The following is a 22,602-nucleotide window of genomic DNA, read 5'->3' as shown; positions in this document are numbered from 1 at the left end:
GAGACCATCTGTACAGGAGAAGGATTCGGCAGAAGATTGGGAGAGGGGAAGTTCTCACGTTGTCTCTTTGTATCAAATTTTGTACATAAGCCATTTAAATTCAATATTATTTAAATGCAAATTCAATGCAGCTAAAAATTATCATTGGAGTCTGGCTGTGTAGCTCAATGGAAAGAGCACACAATGAGCTCGCATGAGGTGCTAGGTTCAATTCTCAGCACCCCCCCCCCCCCCGCTTCTATACACACAAATATCATTGCTTTTTCATCTTAAAACAACACATTTCTGACAGGGCTGAACTTGGTCTCTGTCTCTTTATTGGTATTTTTGATGCCGTACATGTACATTGTTCACAGGAAAAGCCAGTGAATTTTCTTTAGATAAGATTATTAATCCAAACTGTATGTACGGTCAGCTGGCTGTGGTGACACACACCTGTAATGCCAGCCTTTGGGAGAAGGCAGGATGGTGCGTTGTTTTGGAGTAAGCTGCTTTGTAGCAGCAGAGCATCTCACTGCACATGCAGAGCCAGGAAGTATGATCAGATGACACACAGGACTTGAGGCAGGAGCGAGATCCAGTAGAGCCGAAAAGTCCTTCTTCCATGTTACCTCCCTTAGGACCTCCAATGAGTTCACACAAAAGGAAAACATCCTGCGTTGGAATAAAGCGAGAGGGGCCAGGGATTACAGGGGATTTCACACATTATCAAGGCCCGTGACAGCACCACATGCACAGGAGAATCTGAAAGCGTCCAGGAGACTCTTGGATAAAAGGGAATATGTGCGGCTGGAAGGGGCTGCTGCTGCTGGAAGGATGGGCTGAGGGAACAGCAGCTGCAATGCATCGCCCTGTCTCTCAAGGGCAGCAGCTGCTGGCTGACAGACAGACACCTTTCCTGCACATGTTCAAGTGAGAAGTGGAAAGAGCTCTGGGTTGGGGGAGGAGGGGCAGACTATTTTGGGTTCCCGCGGTGACCTGTGTTGCTATGACATCTGAGATTCGTGGTTAGGTTGATGCCGGATGTCGCTGCAGCAGCTGATCGAGAAACCTCTGAAAGTTCATTTCACTTCTCAGAAATCATCTGCGCATCACAGCTGAGGAAAAAGTGGTTGGAGTACTCTGTTTTTTTGGGGGGGGTTCCCCCCCACTCGCCCAAGTGAACTAAAGGGTTAATTGCCTTTTTTTTTCCAGCATTAGTTTTAAATCTTCATGTTTAAAGTCAGTGTGATTTCTCTTAAGAGTTCCTATAGGTGCCACTAATTTACATTTGCCCAAGGGGTTACATTGATCTCCTTTGTTGTTTTTTAACCACCGAAGTAGCACACACTTGTTGATGGACAAAATGTCAAAGTGAAATAAACTGATGAAAAGTTTACCCCAAGGAGAGTGGAATGTTGGTCATCTGAAACCCTGGCAGCCTGGTACCTAAACTGGCAGCCTATGAGATACTAAGTGGCAGGGCTATGTCAAAGAGTGAATGGCAATTTTTACGCTGTAGTCAGGAGTGCCCATTGACTGCCTCTGCCACTTTGTAAACCTGGGAAAAGCTGTTTTGGTTCCCCCGTGCCTTGGTTTCTTCTTCGATGGCACCTGGTCAAAAATATAGTGGTTTCTCCAGCATGTATTTCTTACTGAGCACTGACAAATATCAGATGTCAATGTTGGTGTAACATTCATTGCTGTTGCTACAAACAAGACAAACAAAATAGTACCTAAGAATCCAGAAAATGATTAGCAAAAACCAAATACAGGGAACCTGGTGGCTGCACCCAGAGTCACAGTTATGAGGACGGTGGTGGGAGAAGTCACCAGGACAGAGGAGCCATTAAGAAAGGAGGACATCATTGTTGATTTGAGAAGTGACAAGAGTCCCATTTCCTAGGCTGGAGCGCTGATGCTTTTGGAGCTGTACCCCCAATTTATTTGTGAGGGAAATATACGAGGTTTGTTGCTAAGCAACAAGTTTGCTGGGTCATATCTGCAGGCCTAGTTTCCTAACTGGATTTTCTGGGGGAAGAATCTGCTGCCAGGTACATGCAACTCATCCAAAGTTCCTGGTAGCTATGTAACTGGTTCCCAATGCCTGGCAGGCTGAAAGTTAAAGGCTATTCAAGCTGAGGCCTGCTTGCGTGTCCCAGTGTTTTCTACGTGGTTCACCCCAACATCAAGTGTGTTGGGTTCCTTTCATAATATGAATCTCTCTGATTGTTCCAAAGCATAAAGCTTCATTGCTGGGACTCCAGGCAGAGTCTCCATCACATACTGTGTATGCGCATGCACAGATATGCACATGTGTGGAGGCCCAATGTCAACCTCAGGCGCCATTGAGACAGGGTCTCTTGTTGGCCCGGAGCTCATCCACAAGGCTAGGCTGGCTGGTCATGGACTCTCGGGGATTTGCCTGTCTCTGACTCTCCAGTTGCAGGGTTATAAGCATGATCCACCATGACACCCCCAACCCTTGACATGGCTTCAGGAAGATCTTAGGTCCCCGTGCAGCAACTCAGTTATCTCCTGGGCCCTGTCCTTTGCTTTAAAGGACTCACATGATTGCATTTTATCTATCCACTAGCACATTTAAAACACTGTATCTTGAAGGTCATGGCCCTAGTTACACCTGTAATGTCTCTTCTGCTAGCTCACATGACATATTCAAAAGTTCCAGGGAGTAACATCTGGGCTCTTGGCGAACCATTCATTGTACTTGCCATAGACCCTCTGTGACTGGCAGTCCTCCCATAAAGGTTCTTCCCTGGGTACGGGCAGCTCTCCCAAGGGAAATCAAAGAATCATTACTTTAAAAAAAAAGAGTGAGTGAGATGCTAAGATGAAAGACGCAATCTCTCCTGAATCCTCATAGTTTGCAACAAGACTTGACATCCAGAGCTGAGCAAATGTTTGACTGACATGTGCTGGAGTAGCAAGGCTGGAGACTCACAAGTTTAAAAATATGAACAGACGAAAGAGAAAAAAGTAATTAAATGATGGCTTCAATCTCCCTAAGTCAGCGAGGGCAGAAACTTGAAGCGCCATCAAATCACTGGCCATCCAGGTAGCCACACCACCAAAGTACATTTCCATAGAAGCCTTTGATTTACATTTAATGAGTTCATAATATAGTACACTGGGGTATAGAAAGCATCTGAGAACTTGTGGAGTATAATTCTTAGGTCTGCTGCTATAGCTGGAATATGGTGCAGCCTCCAACGGTCATGAAGGTGATGGTGCTGAAAACAGTGGTCTCTGGAGGAGTGACTAGGTCATGTGTTTCCTCTCCATGGAGGCTAAGAGTTTGATTCAAAGGACTTTCAGGAATATACTCAAAGGACTTTCAGGAATATACTCTTCTCTTTCTGCTGTGCAAAGATGTAGTTTTCTTTCCACTTGCAGATGCAGCCTCCAGGCACCATATTGGAAGTGAGAAGGAGGTCTCACAAAATAACCGAACCTGTCAAGAGTCTTGGTCTTAGACTGTCGAGGCTGGAAGAGATGACCGAGCAGTTCTGAGAGAATTTGCTTTTACAGGGAACCCATGTTTGGCTCCCATGTTGGACAGAACTCCAGCTCCAATGAACCTGATGCCTTCGTCTGCCCTCTTTGGGTACTGAGTGTGAGTGTGCACCTGTGCAAACACACACACACACAAGATTTTAGACTTTGCATCTTCTAAGAGTTTGAGAAATAAATTGCTATTCTTTATAAATCATTCATAGCAAAGAACAACTAAGATGCCTACCTTCAGGTGCATGCACTAACTCAGGTCTGGGGGAAGGTCCACAAACCAACCTTCAGTATAATGGCTGTGTCATGGCGCACATGCAGTAAGTAGTTTTGATGAACAAGTGACAGCATTTCCTAAACATGCCCAGTGGATTTAATCCAGGAACTCTTGAGTACCAGCCCCTGGGGAAAATGGCAGCCATCTGTCTGAAAACTGAGTCAGTTAGTAGGGACCCACTAGAGAAGGAGCTTTGGTGTTATGCTTCAAAGTATCCTAGAGCAGAGGTCCACACCCTTCTTTTATATACTTGATAACTGTTTCCTTCTAAAGAAACTGGCTGCAGTCTAAAAGTAAAAAAAAAAAAAAAAAAAAAAAAAAGGAAATAAGAGACATATCCAGGAATTTTAATCACAATGACTTCATAGGATGCCTGTTGTTTTTCTGCGTCCTTTTCTTTCTTTCTCTGTTTTTTTTTTTTTTTTTTAAGCAGAAAAAGTCCACCCAAGAAGCAGACCAGTTGATCTTGCACCTGTGATGCTGTGTATGATTAGTTATGTGGGTCAAAGCGAGGAGAGTAGACCCAGACCCTGGAAAAAGACACCCACTCTGTCTCTGGCACACACAGCACCTTCTTACTGCCAGACAGCCTCATCCTAGCGCCAACTGGGAGCAGATTCCATGCCATTTGGGCAGCATACCAGACAGGTGAAATGACCCAGGCCTGAGCAACCACACAGCTGGCCCTCCTCCTCACACATCGATCATCTCCCACATCCAGACCCATGAACTGCTTTCGTAGCTGTTCATGTAAGAGTTCTGCCTTCAGAGAAGTGGAGAAAAGGCTTTAGGCTCCAATGGCTTCTGTTCATGTCTTACCAGTAGTTTTGTAGGCTTTTGTTTAAGGACATGTTGTGTAACTCCCCTGTGCCCCAGTGTACACATATGTGGACTGAAGATGCTAGCGATTCCTACTTTTTGGAGTTTTTGAGTGCGTTCAGAGAGATAATACATTTCAAGATGAGTTGTTGGCACCCACAGCTAGAAACCAACATTTCTGTTTCTATATCACATCCCTTGGTGTGGTTCAGTATTCCACCCACAGGTGATCGTACATGGTTGTGATGGATGGGCCCTCAGCCCTCCTCACCATGGACCTGTGTTATATTAGACATCTACAGCACATGGCCATAATTCAAAGAGGGATTCATGCACAGGTTCATCCTTACCCCATGACATCATATGTCTGAGTCTCACATTGAAAATTTCAATAATCTTTGCCCCTTGATGTCCAGCTGGTCCTGTTCTCTGTGGAGAAACTGAAGGTATGAAAAAAAAAATGATTCAACAGCATTTGCACAGACTGGAGAGATAGCCTAGCAGTTATGAGTACTGGGCCCATTAGTACGAGAGTCAGAATCAGGCCCCATCACAACCACAAAGCCTGTCTCAGCCTCCATGCAAGCCTGTAACCCTGGCACCGTGGGAGGCAGAGACAGGAAGAAATGTGGGGGCTTTCTGGCTGTCATTCTGCTCAAAGAATGGCACTCCCTGGGCTCTGCCAGGAGGCCTTGACCAGTAGGAACAAAACAGACAATGCTAGAAGAGGACATCTGATGGTCCCCTCCGGCCTCCTTGTGAGCACACAGGTACGTGCACTGCACACAGGTGTGCACACACACCACTACCCTCCACACACTTGCAGTGTTTCTTTTCTCAACATTTATAGTGTTCTCATTGCAATTTCATAGCCCAGTATTTGCTGATGGGGAAGTTAATAATCAGACGCCTTAGGTACGTTCTCAGAGCCAGAAAGCACTGGGATGGGATTGAATTAACGATCTCTTACTCCAAGCTTAATGCTGTTTTCATTAAATGGAGGCATGAGTGTCTGAACAAACATGGATTCATGTGCTGCAAGTGTCTATCAAACACGTTTTCAATTAAAATCTTGCACTCGGTAAGATCTCTGAAAGCCGCCAGATCTCCTCTCTCTGTGTTCTCTTGTTAGAGTTTCATTCCCTTTAAAGGTAATATTTGGCTCTAAATATCAAAATCTTACAAATCACATTCAATAACATGACTTACTGCCACAGTCACTGTCTAGTCATTTCAATGTTCACTTTGAGCATAACCATGTTCAAATTAACTGAGCCAGGTGTGAGCAGCTTTTTTAAAAAAAAGTTATTATTTAATATTGTGTGTGGGTTGCTTGCAGGTATGTCTAGGTTCCACATATGTGCTTGGTGCCTCTGGAGTACAGAAGATGATCTCGGGAGCCCTGGAGCTGCAGCTATAGACAGTTGTGAGCCACCACGGGTGCTGTGAATTGAATCCGGGTCCTCTGCAAGATAAAAAGCACTCTTTACCCCTGCACCATCTCTCCAGCCTGGATTGTGTGTGTATGTGTGTGTGTGTTTGTTTTTGTATTTGTGGGTGAACCTGGGTCCTTGTCCGTTCTGGGCCAGCTCACTGCTTCTGAGCTACATCTCCAGTCCTGTGAAACGTACTTTTAGGAAGTGATGTTCTATCTCTCTCCACACCTACATTTCAAATGGTTACCTCCTATATTTGAAAGCATACTGTCTATCTGGAAGTTTCTACAGTTTGGGGATATAGTTAGTGTTATTTGTGGTCTTCCAATTTATCATTTTTTTTGTTAATAGTCTTTTTCTAAATGAATGATGGCTAATCTTCCAGACTAAAATCAGGTTTTGACCATTAGTATAATTTATTTTCAACAATTAAATATCTTGGCTATGATGGCTAGCTCTTTTTTCCCCCTCACTGTCTCATTCAAAGGAATTACTGATAAAATTTAGCATGGTTGGGCAAGAACAAAGAAGAAAATACACGTGCCTAAGAAAGTAGAAAAATTAGTGTAATTAAATACCATCTATGCATTGAACACCAATTATTTCTGCCAGGAATTAAAAAGTGGTGTATGCCCTCTTCCCGGCCTCGAGTGTTTAGTATCTAACTCAGCAAGCTGAATGTCTACAGAAAATTTGACCTAACAACTCTGACCTAGAATCTCCATGAGCCAAAAGCATTGGTGGCAAAGCAGGTTACCAGGGAGTCAGGGAAAGATGAATTACTGTGTGCTGTAGAGGGTTACAACATGAGGTAAGGATTGATTGGTGACTGGAGAAGGCATGATGGGAGGAGAGAGAGAGAGAGAGAGAGAGAGAGAGAGAGAGAGAGAGAGAGAGAGAGAGAGAAGGAGATCACTTGGCAGAAATAACAAGGAAGGAGAGACAGAGGGAAGCAGAAGCCATTGCTCTTAAGAAGGCATAGTAACTAGAGAAGGCTGGTCCCACCAAACGTATGTTTTGGGGTAGAGGGGGAACAATAAATATTTTATGAGTATTTTGTCAAAACCTGTTCTTACAATGCCTGTTCCGCTTACCTAAGATACAAGAGGGATTATTTACTCTGCCAAAACACTGTCACCTTATCCTCACCTCATCTCTACCTTGTCTATACTTAGGCAATCCTTAGCGGCAGATGCATCCCATTTTAAAGTAAACCTCTTAGCAGCCAGGCATGGTGATGTGCGCCTACAGTTCAAACCACTTAGAAGCCAGGAACAGGATGTTTGCTTGAGCCTGGACGTTCAAGGCCCACTTAGGCAGCAAAGCGAGAGTTCCTTTTCTCTCAGAAAAAGGGAAAAATAGGGGTTGGGTGACTAATGTAGGAGAAAGAAGGGAATTTTTTAGGAACCCACAAACTGCAGTGACTGCTTCCCCACTCCCACAGGGTCTCAAATACAGCCATTGTTAGTATGTGTGTAATGTAGTGTGTAAAGACCATAAATTAAAACTTTTGTTTACTCAAGGGATCATTAAAAAGTATATTTGTACTGGGACAGGAAGCAGAAAGACAGTATATTTGACTACGAGACACATTTAAATATTTGTTTTCATTAAGGTAAAGGTCTTCAGGGTTCAGAAACCTTTTGTACCACAGCAAACCAGTGTGCCTAGTCTGACTGAAAACAAGAGAAGATTTCTGTCAAACTCTGAAATGTCACCAAGACAGTAGTGACACTATCAATGATGTTAAATGACAGTTCATCAGTTAATTGCCAGCAGGTTGTATGTGTGCGTGCAAGTATGCACACTCAAGCACTGGTGTGCATGTGTCAGTCACCCATAGGCCACCAAGTTTTGAAAAAATACTAAAGTGAGGATGTTGTAGGCAGTACATTTGATGGTGACTTAATAAGCTGTGACATCAAAAGAATTCTGCATCAAAACCAGTAACTCTTAGTGGGTGAAAGCTATACTTTTACATATAGAACTAAGATAATGATAGATACAAGGTACCAGATATTATGTTATATGAGGTTTATTAAAGTGAGCATGGGAAGAGAAGGAAAAGAGGGAGGGGTCCCCGGAGAGAGAGAGAGAGAGAGGGACAGAGACAGAGACAGAGACAGAGAAAAGAGAGAGTAGAGAGACAGAGAAAGAGACCACAAGGAGAGTCTGCTCTTTTATATGGCCCTGGGCAGGGCCACACCCCCATGGCAGATAAGCAGTGACATCACAGATAGGCAGACTCAAGCAGAATTCTAACATTCCTACCTTTTCCTATAATTAAAAATGAGGAACGTTGGATTGTTTTATATAAGGTAAGTTAAAGTATATAAATGTAGGTAAGGGAGAAAAAAGAAGAGAGAAAAAAAGCAATAGCGACAAAATGTCCAAATTATATCGTGAAGAGGAAGGAAAAGTTCTGCCCTGAAAGTTCAAGGTAGAGGGCAGGCTATGTCAGCCATATCCTGCAGCAGATAGGGACCGAAGAACGCTGGGAGAATCTGGAGCTGTCTGTCCCGGGCCTGGAGCACACCATTTCAGGCTTTTGCAAATGGATAAGGGGAGAAGTAATCATTGTAACTACTTCCTGCTGTCTGTAGGATGGCAATAGGGGGTCTAAAAGGCTGAAATGTTGGCCAGGTTCTGGAAGAACAGGCTGATGCATTTGCTGTCCAGGGTCTGAGAATATCTGCATCTGGGAAGAGCAATGCAGGTCCAGCTGGCACGATTTGTGAGGTTGGATGGTACTTACGGGTAGCTGCTTTGACGATGTCCCAGATGTAGGCAGTCTGGCAGGATATTGGAACATATATGTGGGCAGAAGATAAACTTAGTAGGCTAAGGAGAAAATCCCTTTTGGTATACATTTGAAAGTCTTGGGAGAGCAAAGAGAAAAGGCTTGAAACAATGTTGACAATGAGTGAAAATTTTGGGAAAACAAAGAAAAGGTCTGGATATAGGGAGCTTCCTTCCATTTTACCTGATTGTTGGCAATAATTAAAACTGTTTAGTTTTGGATCTGTGCAAGTTTGGTTACAGAGGCATGTAAGCTTAGAATTATCTTAGTGTGGGTGGAGGGATTTGAAATTCTCAGAAGGCATCCCAGAGGAGCCTGGAGAAATGGCGAATGGACTGTTTTTCATGGACAGTGGTGGCGGTGGCAGCAACAGCAGCAGAAGCAGCAGTAGCAGAAGCAGAAGTGTCACCCAGTGAAAAAAGTCCTAGTCATGTAGACCACATGACTTGGTCATGTAGACCAAGGTTCTCACCGGGTGTTGGGTACAGAAAGGTGTCAATCAGGTAGTTAGGGAAGTCCCAAAAGCAGGGAAAAGGAGAAGGAAGCCCATCCTCAGAGATGGGCTATAGGTGAGAAACATAGGCTTTGGATTGACAGTACTTATCTGGATTCCATTTGACCTGAGAGATGGATTTCCTGTGGCTTGCAAAAATCTTTTTAAGTTCATAAAGGGGGATAAATTGTAGACACGTTAGCATCCTCACTTGTTTGTAATCTCCAGTGAAATACACATTGTTAGACATGAGCACGTTGTAGGAAAAGGCAGTACACATATGGTATAGCAGAGGCTTAGGAAAAGAACTTTGTGTTAAGAGCACACATACTCTGAGGTGAGCTTAGGGAAGGCAGAAGCCTTTCTGGCCTCTGTGTAACAGTAATATGTGGAAGACAGAAATCTCCTGTGGAGCAGAAGGCAAAAGCTCACTTTAGCATCAGCCCACATCATGAAAGAGAGGTTTCTTCCCTCTGTTTATTTTTATTTATTTATTTATTTATTTATTTATTTATTTATTTATTTATTTTGTTTTTCGAGACAAGGTTTCTCTGTGTAGCCTTGGCCATCCTGGACTCACTTTGTAGAGCAGGCTGGCCTCGAACTCACAGCAATCTGCCTGCCTCTGCCTCCCATTTAAGGACAGTGAGAGACATTTTAAGAAAAAGACAAAACCAAAGGAAACTTGAAATCTTGGAACTCTGACAGAACTGTATAGTGGAATGTTCTCTGTAATTAGATTAATAAGCTAGATCTCCACTGATCAGTGTCAACACCGAGCAGTTGATATAACAATAGCACAGCAACAGGATGCAATAAGCATCTTTTTAAACATTTTAATCCTCATAACGTGCGTTTACCAACTTAAAACACTTTCTTAAAACACCTTCTTGGAAGTTTTAAGACATAGGTGAAATTGCTGTAAGTAGTCACTGTCCTTAGCTAAAAGAATGGTAAAAAGAGGTCTGGTACAAGGTAGACTGGATCTATTAGAAGCAGACTGTATCTAGACTTGAGAGTTAAAAGTTTGGTCTCCTGCATATGAAGAGGGTCTCCCATGGTAGAAGCTGGCCATGTGGCTATATAACCTTGGTATGAGTTTAAAACAGCATTACCCTGGGTTTGGAGAGGCTGCTGAATCTAAGAGCCATCTGTACTCCACCAGGTCAAGGAGCTTGAAGGCTGGAAGTGTCTAAAGCTCTTGCGCTGGTTGAACCTCCAGTGCCTGGGCACAGAGAACAAGCCTGCGTGTGAGCATTCTGACATGCATAGGCCAAATTTGTCAACAGGCAAGGCTGTGGGACCAGTGTCCCATTTTGGCTGTAGTGGCTGTGAGACCAGTGCCGCCTCTTGGCTGCATCTGGAACAGGTCCCTGGCAGAGCTGGCTCAGGCTGGACCCTGATGGGAGGGGCCTTTGTAGGCCTCTATTTTTTCCTCAGAGGTAGTGGCTAAGGCCTGGAGGATAGTTTGCTGTAACTGAGCCTGTCTGGAAGACTCCTCTCAGGTTTTAAAATTTTTTAAAATTATTTTTTACCAGTTCCTATATAGGGATCCAGGAAACATCCTCAGCCTTTTAGTTAAAATGGCAATGAGACCTCAGAGTCGTATACCTTAAGAATACTTAAATAGACAGCTTTGTTCATAGTTTATCTTAATACTTAAAGACTAGGGGTTTAGGTTTTATCCCTGTTAAGTTGGAATGTTAAAAACACAAGCACAGTCCAAAAGGAGCAGAACAGTTTTGTATGATCAATAACATCACATTTAGAATTTTAGGCTAAACATGGTTTAGGGCAGTGATTTAAATTTTAGCATTGTAAACAAATGTTAACACGGTAGAACATTACAGAGCCATATCAAACCCATTAGCCAGGAATGGTTGAATCCAGGTTGGCTGATGACAGGAGGAACAGCATTTATCTTGTTAATCTGAATAGACTTTTATAACTTTAAGAAATAAGAAACATTTAGAACCAGGGTACAATATTGATTTAGCACAATGGCCAGTCACTGGTTATTGCATGGAGAAGTTTAACTCCGCCCCTGGGCCCCTTTGGGCAGGTGGGGCTCAGGGACTAGGGGCTGCGCATGCGCATATCCACTGACTCCCTGGCATACCTGTGGTGGGAAGAGGAAGAGACCAAGGCAGTGGCGGGAAGCTAGCAGTCACATGGTAGGCAGGGAAGGGAAAGGCTCTACCTTCTTTATAACAAGTCAACATGGCAGCTACCGCATAGAGGCAAATTTAAAGCCAAGAGGTTGTAAAAACTCAGGGTGGCTGAGTGTAGTACAGACAGGGAAGGGGAGCTGCGGCAGCCCCATTCCGTCCTGGCTTTGTGTGGCCTGCACAGAAGGAACAAACCAAATAGAGATGTGCCCAGGGTAGTGTGGGGTGAGTGGAGACAGAGGCAGAGAGTGTGGGAAAGTGCATGCAGCTGGTGGAACACTCACTGCCAGCGGGGAAGGGAGCCTTGAGGGGCCTGGCAGTTAACTCTAGTTGGGATGGGCTGTTATTGGCCTCCTTGGAATCAAAGTAGACCATCTGCGGCAGTACACACATTCTGGGGGCTTGGATAGCCAGCCCAAGCAAGGAAAGCTGTGCACGGTAACTCCAGAGAATTCCATGGCCGATGGAGAGCTTACCAAAAATAGGAGGGGTGAGGGTTGAGATTTACAGGTAGCTTACCAAAAATATAGCCACGTGGCACAGTGAGTTACCTGTGTTCCACGCTGGCCCAAAGAAAGATAGGAACAGCAGAAATTTACCTCAGCTTAGAATAGTGGAAAAGGTGGCAGTCTTGAAAAGCTAGCTGAAAGGCTTCCTCACAGCTGGCTTCAGGCGAGCACGGAAATTGAAAGAGCAGAACAGTGTTTTGAGAAAGGAACTTAACAGAATGGCCCTCTGGATTTCGTATCTGAGATAATGATAGATACAAGGTACCAGATATTATGTTATATGAGGTTTATATGGGAAAAGAAGGAAAGAGGTGGGGGTGCCCTAGAGAGAGAGGAGAGCCCCAGAGAGAGAGGAGAGAGAGAGGAGAGAGAGAGAGAGAGAGACAGAGAGAGAGAGAGAGAGACAGAGACAGAGACAGAGAAGGAGGGAGAGAAGGAGGGAGAGTAGAGAGAGAGAAAGACCACGGGGAGGGTCTGTTCTTTTATTTGGCCCTGGGCAAGGCCACGCTCCCATGGCAGGTAAGCAATGACATCACAAGTAGGCAGACTGAAGCAGAACCCTAACACCTACTGTCTTAAAATTTTAATTAGAGGATGATTGTGGATGAGAGTGAACTATTTCAATATGTTTGAGCTGGTAGCACCAGAAGTTCCTAATCTGCTTTAAAATTTTTTTTTTTGTTTTAAGTTCTAATCTAGTTTTAACTTTTATTTTTACTAGTTTCTCACTTCTGGGTTGGGACCATTCAATACTGAATTTGTTTCTGACCCCTGGATACATTTTTAATGAATGCGTTTTGTACCACATCCTGTCAACCTCTGTGAAACTCAAAGTCAACTTGTAACAGAGCAGGAAGTCCCCACCCCCACGATCAAACAAGTAAGTGAGAAGGTGAGTTCCTAATCAAACTCCTAATTTTGTTGTCTCATGGTTTGGCCTGCTACGGATATTAAAAGATGACCACTGTGGAACAAAGAAGTTGTTACGGAATCAGTTTTACTACAATTAATCATGGGTAATAGAATCTGTACAATACCACCTGGATGGCCTTTTTAATGCATTATTTAATTTGCCCTTAAAACTTTTAAAGAATATTCTCCCAGTATGGACATTATGAATGATTTTATGGCACTGCCACAATTCCTCACAATTATTTATGATGCACAACAAAGCTATGATTTAATGTCTTTCTATGAACTATAATTCAAGCAAAGACTGCTTAGGACAAGGGCAAACATACATCCTACAAGTGCTGTGCTAATGGCACTATGTCTCACCCAACCCCAACCCTAAGAGAAAGGACCAATGAGCCAACATTCCCCAAGCCAACACACTTCACACGGGTTTTTTTTTTTTTTTTCACACCTGGAAATAGGTGGTGGCAACTGTTAAATTTTCTGTGAGAACAAAACAAGTGTGATCTGTCAGCTTCCCAGTCCCCATCAGAGCCACCAGTCTTTTCACGCAGCACCCAACAATAGCTCCAGGAATGACATTCCTAGAACTGATTCGGTTTCTAAAATAAAAATGAATTATAGGGAGCAGGAGAAAGCATTCGCCAAGAACGCTACCTAAATACAAAAGGCGGTGTGGCCTCTTGCGAGCATGCTCCAGAAATTTGGGGAGATGTATACAACGTCTGAGATTGAGCCACGCTGTGTTGCTCAATTTTCTGTAATGGGTCTAAGGGACTTCTTGCCATTTGCTCCTTCCTCTCTCTTTATGATTCCCAGAGAGATTAGCATTTGGATCGGTAAAGCAGATGGTCCTCCCCAGCTAGTGCAGGCACCCTCATACGGGAGGAGCATCCCACAGGATAAAAGGGTGGAAAGCAGGTGATTCCCTTTTTAATTTTGGGGCGATGACGTCCATCTTCTCTTGTTCCCTCACATCCTGAGTAAAGGTGCTCAAGATTCTTATAATTGAGCCGGGCGTGGTGGTGCACACCTTTAATCCTAGCACTTGGGAGGCAGAGGCAGGCAGATTGCTGTGACTTTGAAGCCAGCCTGGTCTACAAAGTGAGTCTAGGACACCCAAGGCTACACAGAAAAGCCCTGTATCAAAAAAAACAAAAACAAAAACAAAACAAAACAAAAAAACCCGGATTCTCATAATTATACCTACGTGTTGTAGACAATTTATAAGTATGGCCTAATAATGTTTATTAATAGGCCTATAATTATTAATCTGGTGGTATTTTCTAACCCGCTAGCAATCAATGAAGACACAAACACCTGTTACATTTTAAAATAGCCTTAGTTAACCTGAGGCAAGGCGGATATTAATTTCTTAAACTACCACCCATACTGGGGCAGGTATCCCATACCCTGGTCCCAATCCCATGCCATCTGCTTCTAAAAATTTCTATCGAGCTATCTCCCATCCATAATCCCAAATACTAGCTAATTATCCTCATCTGGGCCAAATCCTCCATCCATGCCGGCCATGTGCTTCTCCTCCACTTAACCCATGATGCCAGGCTTCCTTCTTCATGCTCTTCTTCTCTTCTGGTCTCCTTCCCAAAAGCCCTCGAGCCTAAGCCACGCCTATCCCATTTTCCCTGCCCAGATGTGTTGGTTTTTTTACTGGGCAAACAGGAACAAGTTTTTAGGCAAGTTTACACCAACATCCTTTAGGCCAGAACCAGAAGTTACCCCGTTGGCTTATGCTAGAAAGCCTGAACTGAAATGCCCCAAGTTCCCTCACTCTCCAGCTTGCACGCATGGTCAGGAAGCGTTTCCTCTACATAAGGATGAGTCAGTTTCTACAACACATCTCTCTGTATGGATCCTGGTGGCTCTGTTTCCCTGGGAAAACTCAACTCTCTCTATATATATACACCAATGCACCTAGTCCATAGGAAACTATTTTGTGCAAATTTTTTTTGGGGGGGGAGACAAAAAGTTGGTATTCTCTGTATCTCTAGGGTGAGATAGGGTGACTAGCTACCCCAGCGTGCCCAGGACTGAGGAGATCCCCAGTCTCCATGCCAAGACTACTCCAGGACAGTCTAGAAGAGTTGCTCATCAGCAATGAGTCAACCTCCTTTTATGGTTAATAAAAAGCTTTCCCAGGCTCCCAGTAGTTGTTGCTGCATAGCCCACTGGAATGTTCTAGTCATGTTGAGGACAGCTGAGCTGTAGCAAGGGTGAGCTCACCGTGATGGCTTTTCAACTCCCCTCCTTGGCATCTGCTCCATCATGTTGAGAGCCCAGCTTGTCCAAAGGAAGTGTAGTATCCCTCCTCCCCGGAAATGTGTGAGGGAACCTAATGGTTCACCCACCCACTTCTCACCTGAACACGTTAAAGGGTGCCCTGTGACCGGTGCTGACGGTCCCTCCCCTGCGTCAGGAGGCAGGGTTAGCTGCCCTGTCTGTGCAGACTTTTTGATAAGCCGCACGTGCTCTGAGGTAACAAAGCACTACATGGAATAAAGAAGTTTTCAGGGTGATCCCAGAGAAGAAGTCGTACCTAGATTATAACAGACACAGGAGGAGGGAGGAATTTGACAAGGTGGGATTTTTGGCCAAGCCAGAACAATTTTCTATGTATTACCTGCGTACCTTCCAAAAGGTGGCATTGCCAACGGTATTTAGTGCAACGGAGTTCACTGTGTTTTTACTGTGTATGTAGTGTGTGCGCGCGCACGTGTGTGTGTGTGTGTGTGTGTGTGTGTGTGTGTGTAGAATCAAATTCAGGCTGTTAGGCTCAGCAGTAAGCACCGTTACTGGCTGAAATCAACTGTCTCTGAATTTTTTGTTGTTGTTGTTGATTTTTGTTTGTTTGTTTGGTTGGTTTTGATTTTATTTTAAGCATTTGCTAAAATTCTCGTGAGAGTTTATACCTTTCTTCTCTTCCAAATACCATTCCATTATAAAAGAATCTTAACAAATGTAATTACCAAGAAAACCCTTATCTGTGACTGTTTAAATGCCTCTGATGAAATCCACCTCATTGTCATGTGTCACATTGTGTGAACAACATCCCGTAAAAAGTGATCAGCTATCCATCAATCGATTACCCATCAACTGTCCACTTAAAAGCACCCTCCAGTGCAAGCAGCCCACAGCAATCAGCATGGTCCTATCTGTGACTGTTTTACTCTTTGAGAAAAAAGCAGAAAGTATCTTGTTGTCTTTGTTTTCCATAAGAAGCCTATGGCAAGGAAATAAAAAACGCCATAGGAACACAAAAGTGGGTGGTGCTCTTGGGTAGGAAAGAACGGGGCTGGGCGAGCAGAGGAAGGGAATAAAAATCACCCATCAGCAAATCAAAACCTACAAAAGACCCGAGGATTTCCTTAAATACTAAAATCACACCCATTTAAAGAAAAAGGACTAAATAATCAGATTTCTCTACTCTTGGCAGCTAGACACTCACCATCACTGCGGCCAAACCGCCTAAGGAGGTGAATTGCCAGAAAAGCACCTGAAATTTAAAACAAAAACCAATTTACATCTTATTTAAGAAAAGCAAACAGAAGAGCCTGTTAATAGCATCCGCGCTGGTGTTACAAGGGGAAAACAAATCCAGAACCCAAGTCAAATAGGTTTGAAATAAAAAGCAAACCAATTAAAAGAAGCAAATACAGGCAGCTGTGGCCACCACCTTCCTCGGCCTGTGCAACTATCACACTTCCCTCTCACACTAGGATAGGGGCAGAGCCAGCCTATTACAGACTGTTGTTAACCTCCTCGGGGCCATGCTGGGGTTGACTTTCTCTGCCAGGTTAAGAATGATGAGGCAGAAAAAAGCAGCGGAGAGGAATTTTGAGCATGGCAAACAGAGCAGCAGGAACCAGCAGTTGGAGAAAGACCTTTATTGGGGTGCTGCAGATGCAAGGCAGGAAGAGACCCTCCCCAAACCAGGATCTCCTCTCACGGGCTGGGGTTTTAAGTCTCTGAAGAATTTTCCATCCTTAATTTACAGTTGGTCAGTTTGGGGCGGCGGGGGGGGGGGGGGGGCAGGGGGGGGGAAGCAGGATGGCCATGGGCCTCTACCTATTGTGTAAACATGTCCTGATGTGGCCTTGGACTTGTTGAGCCAGTCCATCAGTAGAGGCCTGCTGGCAGGAGGAAAGGCCCAAGAAGCCTGTGTTTTAAGCAGCCAGCCTTTTGTCTCAGGTCAGGAGGGTGAGGGAGAAGTTTCCCATCTTTCTTACATAGGCACAGGGCCTTTCTCCCTACTAGTCTGCCTACCTGACGGTCTGTCTACACTCTTACAACCCAGGTGGCACAAACTCGTGGCCCACACGTTCCTAAATGTAGGCTCTTAGTCAGGGCTCGAAGCTCTGTTTGGGCACGCCTCATGAATTTTAAAGGAAAAATAAAATATCCGCTAGCGTCTGTCTTCTTGCATTCGGTTTGAGCCACAAACAATTGGAGGACAGACAGGTGAAGATGAGTGCACATTGGTCAGTTCAAATAATTGAGGTTTAATGTGAATTTTGATGTTAGACCTCTCTGTTGGCTGTCAACCCTGCTGTCAGGGGGATGAATTCATGGTGTCCACCTCTGTGTCTTCCCCCTGTTTTGACGTCATGGAGCAGTCATCACATTCTGTGTTATCACATGAGATACCTGCCATGGCTCCCTTTCTCTTGTTGTGATTTTAATTCCTTTTACAATGTGTGTATAACCTGGATGCATGTGTACATGTTTGTGTGTGTGGAGATGGATGGGAAGGGAGGGCCTTTTGAGGGCCACGACTAGTGTGTCGAGGCAGGGGACAAGCTTGGGTATCAGTCCCCTCTTTCTTCCTTGTTTGAGATCCAGTCTCTTGTTCAGCACTGAGAGCAGAGATGCACTGCCGTGTCTAGTTTTACATGAGTTCTGGGTATCTGACCTCTAACTCTCGTGCCTGCCGGCAAACAATTAAATACACTGAGCCGTGTCTTCACCCCCCTTAAGGCCACGTTAAGGCAGCTGCCAAAAAATTGCTGAGAAGCTCACATGTCCCCTAGCCTGCTGGAACGTCTTTGGGTAAAGAGAAATGGAGAGAATAGAGAAGAATAAAACTATTAGAAAAATATAAAATTGATACAGGATGTTAAGAATCGAGGCCTAAGGTTTAGTCACTACTTTTCTCTATACCGGAATCTTAGTCACTTTCTACTTCCAAACACCATCCTCAGCTTAGTAGAACCATCCAAGAGCTTCTTACAATTCTGCATCCTGGGCTCCACCCCCGCCTTACTGAGTCACAGCTACAACATGAGCAGGTCCTCGCTCGAGGCGCCGTGCTTTAGCGTGTGACTGCTTTCCATGCCTGATGCGCCCCGGTTCCCTTTAAGGAGAAGATTCAGAGCTTAGCTTTAGGTAGACTGGCGTTTCAGAGTCGCCGTGAAACTCACGGGTTGTGTGATGGAGAACAAAAGACTCTGTCTCTGTGAGTGCCAGCGTTCTCTTCTGTAGAATGGCGGATGTCAGGATGGCCTCCCAGGCTTGTTTGGGAACATAGAATAATGTACAAAAAAAAAAAAAAAAAAAAAAAAAGCTCACTTTGTTCACTCACTAACAAATTCCAATTCAGACAGTTCTGCTATCAAGCTTGGTGGCTTTGTCTGTTTTCTAAACTTAGCAAAATATGTAATTGAATGTTACCTAGAGATGATGACACTCTAAAATATATCTTCTTATGACAAGGCAATTTTGGAGATTGCCTTGTAAGCTCTTCTTTTACCCTGGTGTGTTTTCTTGTGCTGATTTTGTGGGTGAGATAAGCACCACCTACACAAAGGCAGATACATTTCGCATAGGTAAATGGCAGCTCTCGCATGTATTACACTAACGTAAATGGAGACGTTGCTAGTGGCTGGCATTATGGCATAGTGCAAATATAACTTTATTACCAAGTACAACTATTAATAATGACCACGTAGAACTGCTCTATAGGGCTCGATGACAGGCTCCTCCCACCCCCACATCACCAAAAAGGAAAATAAGTCAAGAAAGCATAAGGCGCTTTGTACATGGTCCCATGCAGAAAGTAGCACAAATCTTTGACTCTTTTCACTTGGTAGCATTGCCCTTAAAAAGTGGCATCAGAGAATCAGTTCCTGATAGGTTCACTGTTTCTTTTCTTTCTCTAGGCAGGATTGGGTTATGTAGGCCTCTTGTGGGTTTGCTCTCAAGTTTCATGGTGACCACAGAGCCACTACAAAACAAAACAAAACAAAAAAAAACTCAAAAAGCTTAACAAATCAAGTTGGCCTTACCCTAGGATCTGGCTTAGGTTGGTATCTTTTCCTCAATATAAAATTGTCACAGCACGCACAGCCTTGTGGCTCTCTATCCTTTGGCTGCTTTGACCTTTTTTCCACCACGCTTTTCTGCTTAGACTTACTTCCTGTCTACCGGTCCTGTGGTCTTCTCTTTCTGTTTAATCAGAACTTCCTCAGCCGTAAGCAACATGAACGCAGATTAAATTACAAAGGACTGTGGGTTCAGAGAATTGAGAAGTCTGTGGAACTGGCTTTAAGCCTAGCTGGATCCACAGACCCAGTACTGTTACAGAACTAGGATTCAGATGCAAAATGGATCTTGATACTCTAGGGATGAGATGGTCTAGCTGCTTCTCGTCATGTCAAAGCTCGGATGCTGTGCCTCACTAGACCGACCAGGGTCAAGTGGCCATCCTGAAGCAGAGGGCTGAAAAGCTCCAGATAGACCGGTATTCAGCCATCTCAGTGGGACTGACTCTTTCTGAAAGGTTACAGAAAGAAGGCGTGGTTCCTCCGGGGAAAATCAAGACACCACCAACAAGCAGGGAGTGGAAGCCAGGCAGACAGACACTCAAAGGGCTGGTTTACATAGAGTTAATCAGAGACATGGTACCCTGAGTCCCACCTTACACAGGACTTCTGAGCCTGCTGGAATTAAAACTCCTTGACTGTGGAGTTTGCCCTTCAATCTCGGGGAGCCCTGGAGGCAAGCTGTACAGCGTCTTTTGTGATGCTGCTACTGTGGGACACACAGGAAAGGCTTTTGAGAGGCAGGGTTGGCCAGGAACACAGAAACTCCATAATCACGGAGGTCTGAAAGAAGCTGAAGATGTGAAGATGTTCTGTGGGATCTATAAAATTGTATGCTGCTGTGTGATAATATCCTGAAAAAAATTATTAACTTTGTAAGTTCCCCCAACAGGGTGAGCAAGGAGAGTATTGGACTCGGAGTAAAGAACTGCTGTCAAAAGCACAGGCCATCCAGACATGATTAAAGGCTGAGAAAATAGAGGATAAACTCTGAGAGTTTGAGTCCATTTTCTGTTGCTGGAACAAAGTCCCTGAGACTAGGTAACTTTCAGAGTAGAGAGTCACTTGGCTCCCAGTTTCGAAGGCCAGGAAGTGCAGCACTGGCATGGGTTCATCCCTGGGAAACAATTTCTATAATGGTGCCACTGGTGAGACAGAGCCAGTATGCCAGTGAACACTGTTTTATTGTTGTTGTTGTTGTTGTTTTTCAGTAAATCCACTGCCAAAGTAACCTCTAATCCATAAACAGAAGAATCTATCCAGGATAACGGAGCCCTCACAGTCCAACCAGCCACTTGAAGGAAGAAGCCACCTCCAGATTCTACCAGCAGATGAACTTAGGAGTCAAGATTCCAGTATGAAATTTGAAGGACACATTTTAACCATACTTTTATAAATGACTGGTTTTATATTGGATGTTGATAAGTATATACTAGATATAATTTTTTACTGAGCTTCAAGATAAGTTTATTTATTGTAAGATTGTTTGCCTAACTGTCCTGTGAGTGAAACCCATGGTGGAGGTGGGGAAAAAAACCTCTTATGTCTCATCAGAGAATATTTCACCAAATTCTTAGAAAAGTAAAAATATCAGATGCTGTGTAAGCACACTGACATTCTAGCAATATTTAGGAAATAAAGATAACTCATCTGTAGATAGTTGTGGCTTTTTGCCAGATACGAAAATGGTTATCCATTATTTGATTAAAGATGTGTTCTGGGCTGTGGGGTCGGCTGTCCAGAAATGCTCGTCCTCCTTAGTCATCAGAGAAATGCAAATCAAAACGACATTGAGATTCCATCTTACACCCATCAGAATGGCTAAGATCAGAAACTCAAATGACACCACATGTTGGCGAGGATGTGGAGAGAGAGGAACACTCCTTCATTGCTGGTGGGAATGCAAACTAATACAACCACTTTGGAAAGCTATCTGGCGCTTTCTCAGAAAAATGGGAATAGGGCTTCCTCAAGACCCAGCCATCCCACTCCTTGGAATATACCCAGAAAATGCCCTACCACATAACAGGGACATATGCTCAACCATGTTCATAGCGGCTCTATACATAATAGCCAGAACATGGAAACAGCCTAAGTGTCCCTCAGTAGAAGAATGGACTAAGAAACTGTGGTATATTTACACGATGGAATACTACTCAGCTATTAAAAACGAGGAATTCCCGAAATTTGTGGACAAATGGATTGATCTAGAAATTATCATAATGAGTGAGTTCACCCAGAAGCAAAAAGAGACAAATGGTATATACTCACTTATATCAAAACACTAGTCCAAGGGACACGTACCATGAAAATCTTTACTTACCAAGAAAGTGGGTCAGAGGAGAGGACATCCTATTGAGACTTTAGGCAAGAGTAGCATGGAAGAAAGAGGAAATAGTAGGACCCACAGGGTCCTGGAAACCTACAAGAAGAACTTTATGACAGGCAGATCTGGATCCTGGGGTCCTCCTCAAACTAAGGCACCAGCCAAGGAGAATATAGGCAGTAAGCTTCGAACCCCTACCAAGACCTAGCCGACGAACATGACACTCTCCACCGTTGAGTGGAGAGTGAGATCTGACTCTCACACGAACTCTGGTGCCCCTTTTCTGACCATGTCCCCCGGATGGGGAGACCTAGTGGCACTCAGAGGAAGGATAGCAAGTTACCAAGAAGAGACTTGATATTCTGAGAGCATATATAGGGGGAGGAGGTCTCCCTCAGTCACAGACATAGGGGAGGGGAGAAGGGGAGAAATGGGAGGGAGGGAAGAATGGGAGGAAACAGGGGAAGGGCTAACAATCGAGATGTAATATGAATAAATTAGTAAAAAAAAAGAACATGGTTATTTACGTTTCTATTCTTTGCTATATATCAATTCCTCTATTCAATAAATCAATGTATATCATGAATAATGTTTTGAAAGAACATTAGAGAATTCAATAGTGGCCAAACGGATTTAAAAAGTGACACGTGGGGTTTTAGGGTTAATTTTTTTGTTTTCTTTTCTTTTTTTTCTTTCTTTTTTTTTTTTTTTTTTTTTTTTTTTTTTTTTTTTTTTTTTTGAGATAGGGGTTTCTCGGTGTAGCTCTGGCTGTTCTGTAGACCAGGCTGACCTCGAACTCACAGAGTTCTGCCTCCTGAGTGCGGAGATTAAAGGGGTGTGTCACCACCCAGCCAGCTAGGGTTAAAAAATCTTAAACACGTTCCAAAAGGCCTTCCTGGTACACCCGCGTTGGGTAATGCCCCATAGCCCCTCGTGCCACTTCTGCGGCTCGCTCAGTGGACCCCCTCAAGGGTCTTGTTTCTCAGAGGCCTCAGCCCACCCAGATTCTGTTTTCTG

The sequence above is a fragment of the Acomys russatus genome, chromosome 31 (genome assembly GCF_903995435.1).
Source record: "Acomys russatus chromosome 31, mAcoRus1.1, whole genome shotgun sequence".
NCBI lineage: Eukaryota > Metazoa > Chordata > Mammalia > Rodentia > Muridae > Acomys > Acomys russatus.
Note: the sequence above shows the minus strand (reverse complement) of the source record.